The sequence below is a fragment of the Mytilus galloprovincialis genome, chromosome 9 (assembly GCF_965363235.1).
Source record: "Mytilus galloprovincialis chromosome 9, xbMytGall1.hap1.1, whole genome shotgun sequence".
NCBI lineage: Eukaryota > Metazoa > Mollusca > Bivalvia > Mytilida > Mytilidae > Mytilus > Mytilus galloprovincialis.
The window spans coordinates 50555054-50562654 of NC_134846.1; the positions used below are offsets into that span (position 1 = coordinate 50555054).

Below are 7601 nucleotides of genomic sequence, written 5' to 3' on the forward strand. Positions count from 1 at the left end.
GGGGACAATGAATATTACCAGGGGAGAGGCGATGATTCAAAAGTTATAAAACGAACATCAGCATATGGCATAGTATGATTATTAGTTTTTTTTTCTTCATTTTCATTTTATTATTTTGAGCGTTGCAAATTTTGAATCAATGAAGTATTCGTGTTTCTGTTAGGGAAGAAGACAATGTATTTGTTTTGACATTTTATTAGGTTAAACAGTGCAACATTGTAATATTGAAGAGTGGGGGAGGGGCCGGTTTTTAGTCTTCTAGGGGCATTTTTTTCGTCTGACTTCTCTATATTTAGAATATTTTGTAGTGTTATCTCCTCCGACCTGTTGGTATCAATAATCATATTCTTACCAATCGTAAGTCCCGAAATCCAAAATATATCTCAAGAAAAATCCAATTTAATAAGTGTCGTTGCATGCACGATAATTGTCCAATTTAATAAGTGTCGTTGCATGCACGATAATTGTCCGAAGTTCCACGACTATCATTTAAATATGTCAAAATAAAGGATCCATAAAACGAGTCTTACGTATGATTCGTCAAGCATACGTACCTTTCGTCAATTTGTAAGAAAGCTCTGTTAGGATATTGTTTACACTACGGGTACATTGTTAATATACATGTTTTATCGTTTATTACCCAACGAGGTTAATTGGATGATTAACGTAACGGTTATGGCAAAACTTACCCAGGTGATTTAATTATAACATGCATTTATATAGAATAATAGCATATCTTTAGTGAAATAGAATTGAAAAAAGAATAGTTTACAAACAACTTACATAATGACAGATAATTATCTTTCTGAATATGCTATGGTCTTCTGGCCACAATTATTAATGATATGGCAATGTTTTAACAGTGAGTGCAATATTATTGTTGGATAATACAACTAAAAATGATGTAGATCATAAAACTATAACTATATATATTATAATGTTATACACTAACAATTATGAAGAACACACTGTACTTAGAAGTGAACCCATGAATTACTTTTAAACATAGTTTTTTTTTATCAAAATAATAAAATTCTCTTTTGAATGTATCATTTTTCAATTCCTGTCTTTTAACATTATACAATGAGATATTCAATTTATTTGACAGTTTTTCCAAAGCCATGTTTCCAGTGAGAACAAAATATGGCTGAAACAAGAGTCACAATGACCAGCAAACCAAGAGAACTCATTCCTATGATGATATATATCTTGTTGTTGTTCTTCTTGACTATTATATGGTCAGATGTATCTGTAAGAAACAAATAAAAATATCGTGAACATCCCAGTAATGGAATGAGTATCGAAGTTAATACATATTTCCATCCATGGTTTGAATTGTTCAAATCAAATTTTATAAAATCATTAGTATGAGCCCTTGTCACATAAATGTCTGAATAGATATGTAGAAGGTTGTTGTGGGGTCAGGGGGAGAGGAGAGATTATGGAAATCTGTTTTCTCCAGAAAGATTTTATAATAAACTTAATCATATAATTGATTGTTTCCACATTTTAATTATCGACTACTAGTACATGTAGTAGCTAAGCGTGAATGGGCATTTTCTGTAATTTTATATTCGACCGTACGGTACGGGTTTACATTATCCTCAAAGACTCTTCGGGTGTCTAAAATTGACTACATTCACTTCATTTGAACTCAAGAAGAAGAAGAAATTTACATATAGTCACTATTTGAAACATTTTTGTATATAGTGTTTAATTACCTTTAACAAAAGGGTCGGCGGTAACATTAAACGATATGACATCACAATTTGCATCTACACATCCCTGAGACGAAATAACTTTAAAGGAAACATCTTTTGTGTCACCAAACAAACCCCCAGTTTGAACCTTTGTTTGGAAGTCAGCAACCGTGGCATTCAAATCAGATTTTAAAACATTTTTTGGATCTAAATCATATTTTTTCCCATCAGCCAGAAAAATATTTAAAAGCAATTTCTTTGATGCGATACTGGTAGAGTTATCATCGTAAGAAAACCAAACAATCCCTCTCTTGTCCCAGTTAAGTTGTTTAGCAATATGATCAACAATATCGTTGGACAATCTTATTGATTTCTCAGACACAGAACGACGTCTTCTGATCACTCCCAACCCTTTGTGTTCAATTGTCATTTGTATATTTCGAATGTCCCCATCGAAACTATATTTTATGAAAAAAATACATTGTTTCATAGTGTTCCAAAGTCCATTGATAGTTTCAAGTGAGGAATCAACGGACATTACAAGACTTGACTTTATAGTCCAAAATACAGAGAAGACGTCCGAAGGATCGAGATTACAAATAGAAACCTCAGGTACCATTTCGTTTGGCTGCACATAGCATGGCACATGAGAATTAAAAGCAAATTGTTTTACTTCACTGCATGAAAAGGGTCGCCAGGGACGCAATATTGGCACCAGTGTTACTTGAAGGCATTTACGCACTGCATTAACCCATGTTTGTCCGTCAGTCGTAAATTTTCCATAGTGTTCTGTATAAAGGTTACAAAATTTTGTTGCAAAAGCCATAGCATAGTCATCTTTTGATTCACTGCATTTATATTTTCTTTCTAAGCAGTCCTGGTACCATGTGCAATCTGTTCCGGAAGGACTGTAGCATCGTGTTGGAAGAGTAAGGTTTGACACTTTATGTTGTTCACCGTTAGAACATGAGCAGTCAGGAGACACGGCACCAATATTTTCGTCATGGAATTCAGCCATGCATTGGAAATAGCAATATACTACAGTTCTGTTCTTGCATTCCCATATATTATTGGTTTTTGCTCTCATGTATTCATCGGTCACACACGTAGACCATTGGTACGTATAATAATTTGGCCACTGGATACAATCTGTATCTCCTGATGGTCCACTAGTATAATTACAATCCGCCAAAACCCAATTAAATGGTACAAGTACATTAGATATATATATGATGGTAATGAAAAACAATCCCTCCATTGCGTTTAGAAAGACGTTTTATCTGATAAATGTCAAATATTAAATGGGTTATGTGAATAACACCGATAAAAGATAAAATTTGATAAATGTTATTTGTTTTTCAGTGAAGTGCTTTTCACATTTTTAATCTGTTAAACAATTTGATTTTTCCTGACTTGAAAATACATTTTGAGACACATTTTCTCACCTTTTTTGTCAATATAAAGGATCAATTAACAACTGTCATACGAGTGATAGGTTTATCTAGCTATAAATAGTAATCAGAGGTACCAGGATTATAATTTAATATGCCAGAAGCGCGTTTTGTCTACATAAGACTCATCAGTGATGTTCAGATAAAAACCTGGTTTTATAGCGCTACACTTCTGACTTGTATGACCGTCGCGTCAAATTGATGCAAACTTTAGTTTTTATGGACTGGACTGGCCCTTTTGGAATTTACCTTGGAGTAAGATAATTTTGTTATACTTTTTTGTTATGTCTAAACATCAGTCCAACAATGTTAAATCTGTAAATATATATAACCAGCCTAAAAGGGTACAACATCACGTCTACTCTAATAAAAGCGGTTCAACTGCTGGATGGTGCAAGTCGTGTGGTAACAAACGATGTCTGACTTGCCAACAAATACAAAACATTTACTTGCCACTTCACTGGATCTGTGGACACTTTATTTTGTTATGTTACTTGAAAAACTCAGAATGATGCATGCACATTCTTGAGTGCCGATTTGGCATGCAGTATGTTGGCGTGACATTTCAGCCATTCAACAAACGCATGAACGGTAATCGAGGTGACTACACCTGCAAACCTGACCTCCCCGTAAGTCGTCATTTAAGATCACCTTGGCACGCCCAAGCTGATCTCAAAAACCTTACCATCAGAATCATAGACCACAACGAGGGTTGGTCAAGGGCCGACAGACTTGCTTGGGAAACGTTTTGGATAAGAAAGTGTAGGACAGTTTTCCCTGAGGGCATAAATGAAAAAAAACATAGAATGAGACACTTATTTTGCCTACCATCACTCAATTTCCTGACATCACTTATTTTAAACCTCAGTCCAAATTTTTAAAAAAGTATTTTTCTTATCATTATCAAACCTCTATTTATGTTTAAATACGCAGCCTCTGTTTTAATTTCTGTACCGTTGTCAAATTTAAAATATTATACAAACTAAAATCGGTCAGTACTGTTTATTGGGAATGTTACTCCACGCAGTTGTTGTAACATCTTAACTGTCGTTACCTTTGAAATTTTAAAAGGTGTGCCAGCTCATATCGCAAATTATTACTATTTGTATTTTAGATATTTCTTTGCGTCGTGCTTGGAAATTTTAGAATTGTACTAGCGTCTCTTTGATGTTCTGGCTTAACTATTTTTGTATAGAATTCAAGATTGGTGTAGTACTATAATAAGAATGGATTGATATGATTCATGACATCGTGATCATACTGATGCAGGATATCTGTTATCCGAAATATTTATAGTTATGATGATGGTGTACCCTCTTAGACTGGTTACATATTATATGTTGTAGTGTACTGTATCATAATTATATGATCCATCGCCCGGCAAGATTGATCGATGGCTATTAATGAGTCATTATATATATACACTGACACTGACGAAGGCTATTTGTTAAGCCGAAATATTTGTCAACACGATTTAATAACATATCTTATATTAGTACCGTTGTGCAACATTTTAGACTAATATAATGTTTTCCTTATCTGCATACTATATATTATTTGTTGAGATAAAGAATTTTTATTTTGCAAGAAATTAATCAAACTAAAATAAGAAAAAAGACACATGAGAAAATATAGATTACGCAAGCTAAAAAGTCCAGCCGCAGTCTGTAAAATACAATTAAATCATTGTTCTTGACTACTCATGAGTGACCATTCTGCTTATGTTTTTAATAAATCTAATGCTGCCTTATTTATGCGTACGAAAAATACTTCTATTTTTATATTATTTGACTTTATTAAGGTAAATAATCTAATAAGAATGCGTAAATTTTCAGAATTTATATCAATCAAAACTTTTATCCCTTTATAAAAAATTATTCGTGCTCCTTTTTTCTCGGATAATATCCATGGCGATATTTTACTGAAAAAGATACGTGTATTCTCAAAGGTGCATAATTTATGACATGGTGGTAATTTTATGTCATTGACACACGCAACGTATTTGGAGAAGTCGACCATTTTTTAATAGTTTATTTTCGAAATGAGTGTAATGATATTTTCATGATATATATGCATAACGTTAATGTCAAATCGGAAACGTATTTGAAAAATCAAAGAAAATGAAATGAATATCATGCATTGGAAATTCTATGTAACCAAATGAATTGCTTGAAGTATTATGAAATTGTTCTCTTGCGTAAACGTACAAATTTTCAGCAATCAACATCCAATTAGTTAACCTCCATAGAAATAACCTTACAAAACCTAGGAATATTAAATATAAAGTTCTTGATACTTTTTTTTCACTGAAATAGGCAAAGGGAACTTCTATTTCTATGTAAACTGAAACGAACAATCTCTTGAATATATTTATGTACTGACTGACTTTAAAAAGAAGCACTCATTTTGTTAATTTTTTAAAACAAATCATGTTTGATCCTCATACAACCACTATTCATGCTTACCATACTTCTTTCTCTTTAGAAAAAGTCAACATCGTACTTACATGTGGTTATTGAATATACAGGATTTTTGAAGTCGCACGAATTTCTTAAAGCGGAATTAGAAACCCCTAACAGATTTTTGTTCTGTTTGATTTCTTCATGAAACAGTTCTTTCAAATCTTGGCCACACTTAAATCAATTAAAAAATGTTGCATCTCCATACTTGCAAGACTAAGGAATAAAAAAACTGAATCAGCCCATTCCATTACTGCAAACACGTGAACGTGTTGCAACCAGACAATTTGACGTCAGAAACTCGTCTTACTGCCTTTCTGACAACGATACAGGTAGACGAGATTTGTTGATGACCATCAATATTCAGATAAATATGTAGTGACAATGCAACGTCAATAAAATTTGATTACGCAACGTCATTTGCAAGACATGTTTACGAACGCAACGTCAAGTGATAATCAAATTGCCGAATGCCATTCAGCACAGTTTCATGCCATACAATTTTCCCATAAACTGAACTGCTAAAGAATCAACTACAGAAAAATATTTAGAGCCCTAAATGTTCACCCGCATAATTGCCAAAACACATTGTAATGGGTGGACAAAGGAACAATCAGAAGGTGCAAAACAGACCCCATACCAAGCCGAACAGAATTGGTTGACCTTTCTGACAATCATGCTGGTGATTGTTACAGGCAGTCATTGCATTTGACGGTGACACATTCATTGGTAAGGTTTTGAGTTTCGAGTTGAGATGACCAATGCTAATCTGTTTATTGCTTTTTTTTTTACCTATGACGACGTTGTTAATTTCATTTACAACGCAACGTACCCCATATACCTTTAGTTTCTAGCGACAATTTTCCATATCACTCCACTGTGCTTAGAACGGAAATTATCAGTCTCGTAGGTAAACAGAAAGTTTCGTAAAATAAAGATCAATTCTAATATTGAAAATATTCAGCAGTTAACAATAGATATTGAACATTACTTGAAGTGGATATTAAAATTTTTCTGTAATTGTATACTGATGAACACTACAACTGGTTGAATCTAATTATGAGTCACATAGCCCGAAAACGCTCAGACGTCCGATGGCATTGCTTTCTGACTTATTGGACTACCGTTTACTATTGATGTCAATGGAATTATCAGCAGCTGTGAATAGTTAAGAGTTGCTTTTCCTAGAAAAAGGTTGTGTACCGACACCTTAAACTGTACACATATTTAGGCGTTTAAAGCAATTTACGTTAAATGAATTATCTTGATTTCCAAGCGAAATAAAAACCGATAATTTTACATGTGAAAAAATCGGTTATTTCACTCCTGCTGACGTCATACAACTATAGGTATTGTCGTCGCATCAACACAACTGTGAACTGTGAACTATAAACACATATTTGTATAAAGTTCCTTACATTATCTACCTTAATTCTTCTAAAGTTGAAAAGAATAAGTAATCAAAGAATTTAAATATAGAAAAATATTCTACTCGTGACTGAACAATACTGTAAATTAACTCATACGCTACGCGCATTCGTGAATTAATACACTGTTCTGTTACTCGTTCAATATTTTTCTCTATTTGAATTCGCCGATACGTCATTCTTTAAATATGTGTTACAGTACAAACTGGAATTGATAGGACCTAAAATCGTGCTAGTTCAAATCGGAATTTCCGTATCATAGAAATTGGAATATCAAGATTTGTATTAAGAGGATTCTTGATTGTGCTAGATATCTAGAAGAATCAAGATTATTACAAAACGATATTGAGTAGGGCTCTGGATTCTACTGCATATCTCTAACTTTCCTGTTGTTTTTCTTGATGCACTGGATACTAGTAAGTAAACATCCCAATAATTTAAGGACACTTTAGATTCTTAAGCAAATAAAAAATACGGAAAAATACACAAAACTTTCATGACGTTCTTTTATTTATATTTAAAATTTGCTAGAATTTGAATGAACAGTGTTCATAGAAACGGTGT

The 7601-nt window shown here is 33.1% G+C and overlaps 1 long non-coding RNA gene across 1 annotated transcript; it reads right to left on the reverse strand.

The window, feature by feature from the left end:
* Positions 1-900: 900 nt before the first annotated feature.
* On the reverse strand, positions 901-2977 carry LOC143045215 (uncharacterized). The gene is made up of 2 exons (XR_012968907.1): positions 1722-2977; positions 901-1249 (listed from the first exon to the last, which is right to left on the reverse strand). It is a non-coding gene; the product is annotated as an uncharacterized LOC143045215 (long non-coding RNA).
* Positions 2978-7601: the final 4624 nt, after the last annotated feature.